This window comes from Ambystoma mexicanum, chromosome 10 (genome assembly GCF_040938575.1).
Source record: "Ambystoma mexicanum isolate Mex_15411 chromosome 10, UKY_AmexF1_1, whole genome shotgun sequence".
NCBI lineage: Eukaryota > Metazoa > Chordata > Amphibia > Caudata > Ambystomatidae > Ambystoma > Ambystoma mexicanum.
This window is the reverse complement of record NC_090932.1, coordinates 1,290,846,467-1,290,859,613: the sequence shown is the minus strand read 5'-3', so window position 1 is coordinate 1,290,859,613 and position 13,147 is coordinate 1,290,846,467. Positions and strand designations below refer to the sequence as shown.

Genomic DNA, 13,147 nt, shown 5'->3' with positions numbered 1-13,147 from the left:
TTCAGGGAGGTCAAAGAATGGGGGGCGATTTTTTATACTGGACTTTGAGGCTGGCAGGGTACATTAACATATATTTCAAGCCTGCATTGCAGAGCCTTGTCTTGGCAAATGTAAATGGTGCCCTGTTTTTCTGGACTTGGAAGGTGTAATCCAGATACACTGCTACGCATGCAGACACCCTTTGTATTGTACCACCTTGCCTTGAAAGGGACAAAATCTTTTCTCTGTCTCTAATTCAAAACTTTGCAATTATTGGCCGTGGAGGGGCTCCTGGCGGAGGTTTCCTGGCGAGGGCCATATGCGCTCTCTCAATTGTGAAGCCCTGTGAGGTTCTGCGGCCCAATATCCTGCAGAAACATGTTCTCGATATAAGTCGTAGGATCAGCCCCTTCCGATAGGCCAACTATGCGTACGTTGTTACGTCGAGCTCTCCCTTCGGTATCCTACGCTCTGCTCTACAGTAGATTGACCTTTTGTTGCAGGATGCTAATTTGGGTGTCATGCTCCTGTGTTGCTGCCGCGTTTTCCTTCAGTTGTTCCTCCACCGCAGTGGTTATCTTGGCAAGCTTTCTCACGTCTTGGCCAGCAGTCCCACATCAACTATGGCCGCGTCTATCTTGGAGCTAAGCCCGGTCCTTAATTCTGCAATGGCCTGTAGGATCTGGCCATTTTCATCCTGATGCATTGGGCTCATCACGTGACGTTGCCATGTTGTCTGTGGACATTTGCAACTGGATAGCAGTATAGCTGTTGAGTGTCAATTGGTTGCCCTTCGTCTTTGGAGCTTTAGAAGGCATTCAGTTCACTCAATCCCCTATGGGAGGACTTCCAAGGTAGCAGCCCGTCTAATTGTGAAGAAGAGAATTGAGCAATAGGGGGTTCCTCTTTTTTTTTATATGGGGGCTGTGGTATTGGAGAAATCAAAATAGAAAAAACAGCAGGGTATACCACTAGCTTCCCACCTCTACCAGACACCAGTACTGGGCAAAACCTACTCACAAAAAATGGTGCAAACCATTAAATTCAACAAAAGGGCCTCATATCAAAACAGACATTTTAATATTTATACATCAGACAGTATGCTCACATAAAACACTACTATATGCAGGTGTAGCTTGAAGAGCAACACACCACCACCATGGGAATTCACCCACAGGGAGAGCTGTTTATAAATGAACTGCAAAGATTATTCATTTGGAGTAACGTGAGGTTAGTAGTAGTGACTTCAACAAAGTAACAATGTTTATCCCACATGAATTAGGGCAGTATCAAATACAGGTATTCATCCAACATGGATTAAGACTGCGTCTACACTTAAGTGTTTCTGGGACAAGGAACAACACTTCCGTGGTCTAACTTTGGTTAGTGCAGTTCCGACACCCGTCTTCAGGACGCAGAAAAATAGTGGCAGTGTTCAACTATGGCGCCTGGAGCCTGTGCATCAAAGTTAGCACCTAAAAAACAAGCAAAAACGAAATCAATTTAAAAAAAAAGGCCTATAGAAAAACGCAGCATGCTATATGCATTATGCAGAAAGAGACTAGGGATACCACTGACCTGGTAAACAATTTCTTTTTAGGTGTGGCGGGCAATTTAGACTTTGAGATTAACCGTCATGTACATTCGGCATCTAAAGAAATCCATGATTCTAAAAATGAAATAAAGTGGACTTCAGGCATGTCTTTGTCCTTTCAAGCCAATCATACAGTTGGTATTACTTGTAGGAAAAGGTATTTTAATTACCAGATTCGATTTGATGATTTCTTATAATGAGTCGCGTTCCCTCGGCAGAAAAGTGCAAACAGCATTACCCATAATGCATCATTTGTCCTGTAGGGTCACAATAACAATACACGGGACATCTATTAGTCACCTGTGTCATCATTAGGATTATAAAAATATATACACTGCGGTGAAAGCCACTTACTTGCTGTCTGCATGTCATAATATAAGACAGGAAGATTTCTCAACTCGTGTAACTGCACGAAATTCAACGCGCTGCCAAGATGCTATCAGCCCACGTTATGGACACTCGCACCGCTGTGATCCGCAGATCTGTAATTACTTTTCATGAGCCTGCATGAGAGAAAAGCAGGTATTGCCCCTTAGTTTCAGTAATATAAATTGAGATCAACCTCAAAGGAAGACATTCTCTCGCGGAAAGGCGCTTTCCTTACCGCACCTAATCGGCGTCTTTGGATTCCGTGTCGCGTGTAAAAATAGACAAAGGACTATTCATTTGGGAGCCCATGACATTCTGGTGACACTAGATGTCGAATCTTTGTATACTAATATCCCGCAAGATCATTGTGTAGAGGTTATGCACCAATATCTAGAAAGAAGGACAGACCAGGCAGTACCCTCCAATTTTATTGCTGAGTGTATTAGACTGGCGTTAACTAAGAACTTCTTCTTGTGCAATAATTTGTTTTACCAACAAAACCATGGCACATCCATGGGAGAGACTCATGCCCCAGACCTTGCAAATTTATATATGGACCATTATGAAGAGAACACCATCTTCTCGCACACAAATCCCTTCCACGGGCAGATCACATTGTGGCATCGTTATATTGACGATGTGTTCATGCTATGGAACGGTACCCAGGGAGACCTTTTTGACTTTGTGACATGGTTAAACAGACAAGCACCAACCATAAAATTCACAATGACCTTTGACAACCAAAGTATTGCATTCTTAGACCTCATGATTTTTAAAAAAGAGGGCAACCAGGGGCGCCAAAACAAAGAGCTGGGTGTCTGTGAAAACACCCGTGAGTAGTGATAGGGGCCCAGGCCAGTGGGATTGAGGAGTTGGCTGTGGCATACTCAGAACAACCGGAGTATGGGGCTGGCCAATGCCACAGTTCTTTAGTGGGCACCGCATGGCTTGGCGCCAGAGAAAAGTGTCCGCTTCAGTGTTTCATTTGTTCCAATCCACAATTGTTCCACTCGTGCAGGGAGGTGCTCCAGCTGCTCGACAGCAGAGTCTGAAATCTGCGACCACGGGTCAGTTGTGTGGCACCTGCGGCTTCCTTGTGGCCAAACAGTCCATTTTCCTGCACCCAAGCATTCACTTCGTCCAGTAAACGTTTCTCGCCCCCAGTGTCCAGTGCCAACGCAGGCGAAATCCAGCTGGTGCTGCGAGGGCTCTAGCTTGTTTTTATTCTTCCCACAGGCAACCCGCATCTCTCTCCGGACTCGGCTATGCAGCTCTCGACCAGAAAACAAGGGTTACTGCGGCCTCGAAATGGGTGCTGCTGCCAGTGGGGGATTCTGTGCCCCACAACGTTGTTACTCACTAGCTGATGTCACCCTCTGTCACAGGGCACAGCTAACTTGCGTAGCTGGCACGTAGTCTATTTTCTGCCAGCCACTGCTCCGGTGCTGCAACCGCAACACCCGTCACTGGGAGACCTGCTTCCATGACACGCATGCCCTTTTAATTTCTCTGTGCCTTGCTCCCACCGGTGCTGTCTCTCGGGCCCATCTACTCGCTCCCAAGGGGGCTGTCTCTCGGGGCCATCTACTCAGGTCTTGCCTTAGTCCCGGGGTGGATTCCAGGCGCAGAGGTTGATCCTGGCCTCGCGCTGCAATTGGCTTAGACGGATCTGCTTTGTTCTCCCTCCGTCCCGTATTTTCATTTCCTCACCATCAGCCCTTCCTTCCGTATTGCACATCGTTCCTTGGTGTTCCTTGCTCAGTAAGAGCTGAAGATGTCAGTCATATGCGCTATGCACCTTCCCACGGATGTGGTAGCGTTTCTGGTTTATATGAACTGCTATTTCTGCCTTTATTAATCAGATATTGCAGAATCAGGCGGGAGCTCTCAGCGAGGCCGCCCTACCCCCGTCTCTAGAAAAGTATGTGTCATGGAAAAAGGAACGACTCCTTAATTCAGTTGGCTTCAACAGAAAAACCTGTAGATCAAGCTCAATCCTAATGTGAAAGAGACGATGTACTGTGACGACACCGGAATAAAGGATTAGTTTTGCAAAAACCTAGGTTGTCTGTAAGGATTCCTGCTTCAAAATAAGTTACGCACAGGTTCCAAACCAGTAATACATAAAAAGATAGGAACATTCCAATGTCCATTAGAAGGACGGTAAACGAATAATTGATGAACCTAGAAGCTGAAGGGATTATTGAGATGATGGAGGCGTCTGAATGGGTATCTCCTCTCATTAAAGTAGCCAAGTCGAATGGGAAATGAAGACTCTGTGTGGATCTTCGCTACCTAAATAAATGTGTGATTCCCGACAGTCCTTGACCTAATATGGCGGAAACTCTATGAACACTGGGTGGCACTAAGGTATTCTCCTTTTTTGGCTTCACCTCAGCATATCACCAAATAAGACTTGGCCCGCGGTCAAAACAACTAACAGCATTCATCACCCGAGGGTCTTTTACAATTTGTTTATATGGCGTTTGGACTGGACTTGGGCAAATTAGTGTTTCAAAGAATTATGTATGAGATTTTTAAAGATGTACCTTGAGTAATATGCTTTCAGGATGAGCAGAGTGATGAAGGTGTTAGAAGAAAGTTCTTACTCCAAGCAAGGAGAAATGCAAATTCAATCAACTTAGGGGGCACAATTTCTGCTGAATGTGTCAGTTCAAAAAGTTAGTTAGCAACATCAAAAGGACACCGAAAGCCAAGAGTAAGGATGAACTATGCTCCTTTTTGGGCATGACTGAATAATAGGCCAAATTTATTCCAAATTTTGTAGCTATGTCAGTGAACATGGAGGTTACTGCTGAAGGACAAGACCAAGTATTAATGGAATGCAGAATGTACAAAATACATTACAATTAAGGATGGACTTGATCAAACACCATCCCTTAAGAACTTTGTGATGGGGAGACACACTACCATATCGACAGATGCCAGTAACACAGGTTTGGGTGCAGTTGTAATGCAAGTGGAGAATGACAAACAATACATCATCGCTTTTGCCTGCAGATTACTCAAGGGTGCACAATTAAACTATTCGACCATTGAGAAAGAACTCCTGGCAATAAAAGGGTACACAGAAAAATTCAGGGCTTTCCTATAGGGATGGAAATGCAGTCTGCACAGATTATGAGCCTCTTAAAGAAACACTTCAAACAAAAGGATTGGACAGAGTTCCTTTGAGGATAGGGAGTTGGGTAATACATCACCAAGAATATCATTTTGATGTGGAATATATTCTGGGAAAAAAGGGAATATGCCTGTATATTGCCTACCCCGACTGGTAGCACAAGCAGAGGAAAGTACACAGTGTGACAGAGAAGAAGACGACTGTATAAAAATTGAATAGACAATGGTCTCGAAAGATGAATGGGAGTCTTGTGTAGAGATGGATGAGGGGTTGAAGGGAGTGAGAAATTAATTATTGGAGAAATGTGCTTTATCAAAAAGGAGTGTGCAAGGGACAGGATTAAGTGGGACATGGCCTATTAGCTATGAAGCACATGTAGAAGGGGAGTGCGTTTTGCGAGGTGACAGAATGATACCTCCGCATGGAGTGAGGCAAAGAACCATACACGTGGCCCATGAATGCCAACAAGGCATCACCAAGACTAAAAGGGTTTGATCCGAGTATTGGTGGTAAATTGTATCATGTGTGAGAAGGGGCTCAAAACGAGAGAAAGCCAGATGACGCAAATGTCTAATCTGAAAATGCCACTGGAGAGAGTTGGCATTGACATAGTTGGACAAATTAGCAATAGAGGTATACCTTCGTTCTACATAGCTTTAGTAGACACATTTTCCAAGTGGGTTGAAGTGAAAATTACAAAGAATATAATGAAAAGAGAAGTTATAGGGTTTATGGAATAGATTTTTAAGTGTGAAAGATATCCCACATAAATCCTTACAGACAATAGGAGAATGGCATTTGTGAAGGCATCATGAAGCAAGACAGAACAAAGATTCAAAGTTCAAAATAAAAAGACTTATTAACTTAAATGTCCGGATGGTGTAACGGCTATCTTGCCCTATTCGAAGGTGCGATTTCCCTAGCTAAAGAAACTAAGGATAGTTTGAGTCACTAAGTTCAACTTAAAAGTTTGTCTGTGTCTAAAACCTATACTTGCACTCACAACTATAGCTAAACAATGTGTAAGGATGTCAGCAACACACAAAATAGTGTTCCAAAATAAAGTGCTGAGCTTCTTCCAGCTCTGGGCTTACTTTCCAGCTCCCCTTACCCAAGTTCAAGGCAGTTCCACAAAGTCTCTGGGTTCCCTTCCCAAAGAAATCAGCTTGTCCAGCTTGCCAACTCATACTCGGTTTCAGTCTCTCAATACTCAAAACCAGTTCCAGGTCAACTTTACACTCCTTCCGATTCCTTAATGATTTCTCAGAGTGCGCTCTTCTGCTTTCACTTCAGAAAGCACTTTCATAAGTGACCATCTGTATTTTCCTTGGCTTTCACAAACAGGGTAACCTCGGTCTAGACACAGTTGTCGGATCACACGGTCCACCCATTACAGGTCACACAAAAGATAACCCCAAGCTTCATTGCCCACATAGGTTTTCTTGACACTGCACCTGTGTTCGGATTCCGATTCACTTTGGTTTCTCCTTGCCAGTCTCTTGGCTTTTCCAAAGTGTATTATTTTCATACAATTCACTCTGTGGTGTTCACTTTCCTTCACACATTACTTTCACACTCTTCAGTAATGTTCATTACTTGCCTTACACTTTATTCCGCAAGATGCACTCTGTCTTTCAATATTTATCACAATTGCCATGTACTTGCTGTATTTCCATTCATAGGCTTATTAAAGCTTTCCTCTTGTTCGCTATTCAATAATGCTTTTGTTACTTTCTTTCACTTAGAGATCAATAGTTCCACTTGCTCATAATGTTCATAACAAACACTCACTTTGGGTTCACTTTTCATTGTACATCTATTTCCTTTCATACAGCAATCATGCTTGCACTGTAGTAGCCCCAGCAGTGCTCCCTCCGTTTCCCTCACCAGTCCTTGGCAGCACCTCCGTTCGTCGTCTTCTCTTGTTCTCCACTTAGCGCACACATCTCTGTAGCATTGCCAGGCCCACTCGCTCCCGTTTCAGAAATCTCTGAGGGTTGCGGGCAGCTCTGCCCATCACTCGCGGACATTGCTGGTAGCTTGCAGCACTGGGGTCTCTTCCGTGCCACACAGCTCTGGCTGTGCGCACCCAACCAAGAGGATCCAACAGCCTTGAACCTCTCACGGCCAAGGCGGGCCTCCGCATCACTCTCTGCTAGAGAGAATTTCTGGCGTCCTGGCCTCTAGGCAGGACCCTCCACGGCAGCCTCCTTCTTGATAGGATTCCTCCCCTCGCAGGCCTGCTCCTCCCAACATGGATTCTCTCCTGCTGCTCTCCCCTGACTGTCGGGTCCACATTTTATACACCTGCAACCTATTAACAGGTTGCAGGTGTGAGCCCTTAATTCTATTTGCCTAACCATAATTACTTGTGTTTCCTGGTCCTCACAACAGTCTTCAAGCCTCTTCCTCGTCTCAGTACCAGAGTGGTGTACTTGCATGATAGTGTGTACTGCTGCTAGTCGCCTCTTCATCGTCCCAGTACTAGAGTGGTCTGACTGAGGAAAAATGAAAGGAAGTGATTGGCAACAGCCAATAAAAGGTAGGGGGAGGGCAAGGTTAGTTATCACAAGACAAAGGGGGGGCACCATGTCTCGCCTGTGGACATCCTCTCCCCAATCCCCAAGAACCCTCCACCCCAGGTGATCCTCCCTCACATCTCCACCCCCAGAGTCTGGACCCAAAAGGGATTGCCTTTCCCTGGCCACATGAAAAGAGGATCCAACGGGAGCAGGTGTGAGAATGCCCTCAGGTTCCTCACACATTGTATACAAGTTCACGTCTATTTACCATCCCCACCCCAATGGGGGTCACAGAAAGGTTTAATAAGGTGATAAAGGATTGCATCAGGTGTGCATTGTATAATAATGAAGTTTGAGGAAAAGTGGTTATGGAAAGAATAACAGCCGATCGGTTCTCTCCCCATATCACAAGGGGGTTATCTTCTTTTGAGATGAGTAGGGAGAGAAAGGCCAACAGTAAAATATGTCCACTGTAGTAACAAAAAAGCAAAATGGATCTCGGGGGATGTAGAGAGCAACATTGTGCATTGAAGAGAAACCGAGTTACAAAAAAAGGAGATGCAATGTAAGGAAAGCAGTGAAGGAAAGTGTTATAAAGGAAGGAGATCTTGTGAGGGTGAAGTTACCGTTTGCATTCAGAAGGGGCCCGATGAGGTACTTCATGGAGCAGTTAGAGTTGTGGATGGTAGGACATGGAACACAAATAGGATAGTTATAGTAGAAACGGTAGGGAGTGATGAAGCCTGAAAGTACATAAGGAAGATCTAAAGCCTCAGTAAGGCAATCAGAGATAGTACCGGGAACACTTGATCACTTCATAGATTATGTTGTTTATGGATGAAGGGGAGGTGTCCAATATGCTAGTAGCTGGTGGAATGGTAACAGAGAATGTGGAAGGATGGAGAGTGTTGAATGCTATGAGGATAGAAGAGAAGATGGTTGAGACGGAAGGAACTCTATGGTGCTGCTAGGGCATTTGTAGAAGTATAATTATAGTGAATAAATACTTGATGAAATTCATCTGAATTTTCTCTGTGCATACTTCACCCGCATTTTGGAAATTCCTCCCAGGATGACTGGGGCATGGCATTCACTTTGTAGTTAAACATCATTGGCCTCTTTATATTTATATACAATGCTTTTGTAGAAATAACAGTTGAAAGTTAGTTGCAATGTAAAGTTTCTTTCACTTTAGGTGTTATCTGATGTGTGTAATTATACTGAGACAGCTCCCCTTTTCTTGATTTCTTCAAAAGTAAAAGGTTTCTTTCAATGCGGTATTCAAAATGATGCAGTTTTATAAATTGAATGTTCTCTGCCGTTCGGCACCTCCGTAACGTGTAAAGGGTTTAAAGTAAGTTACTTTCATTCAATTCGTTGCTAAATGCGGCCTTCAAAAATGGTGCAGATTTTATAGTTTGAATATTCTCTGGCGTTCGGCACCACCGTAATATGTATAAGTAACTTGATTATGCTTGTGCAATTTGTAAAGTATTGTAATTCTCATGGGCCTTTAAATTGTTCTCATCATGCAGAGACTTTCAATAACATGCTTTTATTTGCCACGACCTTTCCGTAACAAAGTATTCAGTTGTCTTTCATGCGTAAACAAGTCTTTTATGTTTGTTGGCTTGTAAGGATTCTATTCTGAGACCTTCGACAACGTGCCTTTCAATCCACACAACCACTCCGTAACTAAGTAACCTCACTCGCAGCATCAAACTCTTGTATATCTGGTTACTTTCTATCTAGAAACTCACCAGTTGCTTTAATGTGCCTTCTTGCAGCATAGTCTTCCGGCCTTCTCCTCTTTGCTTCAGGACTCCACCTCCAGCCCCTCAGGCACTCCTGGGTCGGCTTCTGGCACCAGGAGAACAAGCACCTTTCACAATGGAAAAAAGGGTCAACCTTATCGCACTGCTCCTGTTTCATGCTTCTGTCGGTTCCACAGACAACCTGCTTGCGGGCGCTCTTCCCCAAACCACACGCGTGTTGAACACGTACAGCACCCCGCTGTACTTCTTGGCGCCTCTGCTGCTGCAAATTCACTGCCACTGCTGCGGTCCAAATGTCTTCACTGACTCATTAGGTGGGGCTTCTTTTACACCTGCAGCCCTTTAAAAGGTCATAATTAGCCCTGCCTGACCATCATTAAGAGGACATACCTGACCTCCACTGCTCTCAGCAGGCCTCTTCTCCGTCTCAGTACCTAAGTGGTGAAAGCAACTAGTCTTACTGCTCTTAGTTGCCCCTTCCTCATCTCAGTACTTTTCACAGTCATGAAGAAGTCAGGGGAGTTGGTTTATAATGCCACATGAAGACGGTGGATGGGTTGGTTTGGTCATTTTTAGGGAAAGGGGGATACAATGTCTCTGCAAAAGGTACCCAACTCCTAGCCCCAACAGACCCTCCACCCAGGGGATCCTCCCTCACTTGTCCACCCCCAGGGTCGGGATCCAAAAGCGAAGGCCTTTCCTTGGCCACCTGCACAGAGGATCCGTGGGGAATAGGAGGGAAAATACCCTCAGCTTTCTCACACAGGCCAAATTATAGCAATCCATCTTAACACATGTGGGATTGTACTGCATCTCTCTGCATTCATGGTGTTGAACTAGTACCTACTGCGACAGGGCCAGCGTTCTGGCTCTGTCAAGGGGGATGGAAGCCAAGCAGTATTTCCTGGTGCCTGGGTGAGGGCAGTCCCCCCTCGCAACCTCTCCTTACACAAATCGGCGACAGCGTCCAGGCTGCAGCAGGCAGAATGGAGCAGGGGCAGCAGCCCAGAGTGGATGCCAGCAGCAGGAATGCTGGGCCGCACACACTGGCGCGGTACAGCAACAACGCGGCCAGTTACAGCAAGGATTGACACAACACCAGGGGGCATCGCATCAACAACACAGGCATGCCTCCGGCAGACCGTTCCTGCTAGAGCTTATGCAAATACAGAGCCCCCACTAGCCCACCAGAGAATTTGTGTTAAAGGCCAGGAAGGCCTCCCCATCACCCACTATGCCACCTGGGATTGTTTTCTACAAAGGCATTTACCCACTGCACCGCCAAGGATATTTGGGCCAACCTTAGACCTACAGAAAGGCCTTTAAACATTGAACATCAGTGGACCCCGTGTGACGTAAGCAATTGGTCAATAGAAGTATCCAATCCAGGGAGGCGGGGAGATATTTAAGGAGGTGTGTGAGAAATGTTGAATGTGGGTTAGTGATGGTGGAGGATGTCAGAGAGCAGAGGAGTCGAGAGCATCCCTGTGAGAGGAGTCGAGAGCATCCCTGTGAGAGGGGAGATTTTGAGTAGTAGAGGTGGAGTAGAGTGAAGTGTGGGGGCAGGGGTAGTAGTAAGGAGTAAAGACAGTAGGCAGCAGGAGTAGCCGAGTAGCGAGTGAGACAAACAGGGAGTAGAGTGGTAGTTTGTAGTAAAGGCTGATAGTCTATTAATGTATCTACTGACTAGTTCACACTAACAGTTGTAGTAGTAGGAAGTAAAGGTTGTGAAGGGATAGTGTTCGCCGAGTAAGAACAGTAGAGGAGGGAGAGTAGGAAGAGAGACAGGGAAGTGGGAGTATAGGAGTAGCTAGTGGTAAGAGTAGAGAGAGACAGAACAAGAATAGCGAGAAGCAAGGAAGTAGAGTGGGGAGAAGGAGGGAAGAGAAGATAACAGCGGTAGAGGTGTAGTTAAGATCTGAAGGTAAGATCAATAATCGGAACAATTACAAAGAAGTAATATCAAAGAGGGGAGGTGGAAACCCAAAGTGAGAGATCGGAGGCAGAGACGTGGTGAGAGGAGAATATCTTGAGACCAGTATAGTGAAGGGTCAGGTACGAGAAGGTGTGAGAGAATTCAGAGTGACACTGGGCAGAATAAGGCACATCCAAAACTCCCTAGAACACTAAGGGGGCTAGGAGAAGAAGAGTTAGAAGACCCCTAGGTAGTCTGGTAGCCAATGACATAGGGAAGCCACACTTAGCCCCAGGAAGAACGATAGACAGCAAGGGTCAACTGGCCCTAGTTCCTAGTCTCCCGTTACAGACACCCGGGTTAGAGAGGTGGGGACATGGCATACAGGAAAGACAAGGTACAGAGGGATGGCCATAGTGACAACTTTCTTAAAGACCCATTAGACCCTGTGAGCCACTAGCATCTACAGCCAGCCTATCTGTTGTATGGTTACAATAAAGACCCTTGGAACTACTCAGAGTCTGCGTGGTTCTTTGCGGCGAGCTGCCCAGTCACACTATGTGCTTTGATAGGCATGTCCAACATTGTCCTTCAAAATTGCAAGAGCTAGGTCTTCACACATTTCTTTATTCAACTGTACCGAGGATTACAATGCAGCCAACAAAAATATATTGTTCCTTAAACAATACTGCTTAGTTCTTCAGTAATTGAGCACAAGAAAACTTAAAATAAAAAATAAATGCGACCCAAGTAACTACTGCAAAGAAAACGATAGCCAGTATCCTCATAAGACAAATCAGTATACAACTTTCTGACTACACCAAAGTAAAGAAAAAAACCACCCAACCTGCACATCCTTTCAAGATCTTTAAAAAATACAGCTCAAATTAGGCAATGCAAAATAAAAAAGAAAACTAATGTGAAACCATCAATAGGTAAAAGAAGATCCACGGTTCAAGCACAGGTCCTATCCCACCTGGATGCGGACAATGCACTCCGCGAAGGCCTCCCGTCGCCCTCCCATGTCCCCCTGAGAAGCGTTCCTACACGCGGCCACACGCCTCATCAAGGGTCTACGCAGATATGACCACATCACCCCGGCCTTCATCGACCTTCATTGGCTCCCCATGCACACACAAATCACCTTCCAGTCTTGGTGCATCATCTATAATGCAGTCACCCCCAAGTCACCCCAGCTACCTTGCTGAGAAACTCAGCATCTCCGACAGACAGCGCACCACCAGAAGCCAGTACCCGTGCAGACGTGAAATCCGCTGCTGCAAAAAGGAAAGGACCAGAAAACCAGCCTTCTCTGCCTATGCCCCAAGACTATGGAACCTCCTCCCAGTCCGCATCACACTCACCCCCACGCTCCTACAATTCATAAAATAAATCAAGACGCACCGCTTCAAGGAATCTCACCTGCTCAACACCTAAGCCATTACATTGCTGCTTGCGCCAACAGACTAGCGAGACGCCACCTGCCCCTCTCCTCCTCGCCACCCGGTACAGCTGTACCCCTCTTTTGTGACCAGCTATATCCTACCCCCCGCTGTATATCGTTACTGTTGTATACCTGTGTAAAGTGCTCTGTTATGTATCTGTAATGTTGTATACCTCTGTAAAGTTATCCATTACTTCTCAAAGCTAGGGCCGCGCTCAATAAATACCATAATAATAATAGATCAAGTAAAAAATATCCCTCCAAAGCCACACTTAACTAGCTGATGCATTTTTTAGAGATCCTGAACTCTGAAACCCATTGGCATGCCATACACAAGAATATTCATCCAATAGTTCATGGTTTTGCCAAGCTAAACCCAGTCATCAGCAGTCTTCTGCCATAGATTA

General features: G+C 45.4%; 1 protein-coding gene across 7 annotated transcripts in view; it reads right to left on the bottom strand.

Moving 5' to 3' along the window:
- MTMR3 (myotubularin related protein 3) overlaps nucleotides 1-13,147 on the bottom strand; it is a 2,389,252-nt gene that overhangs the window by 754,215 nt on the left and 1,621,890 nt on the right. The window lies entirely within an intron of this gene.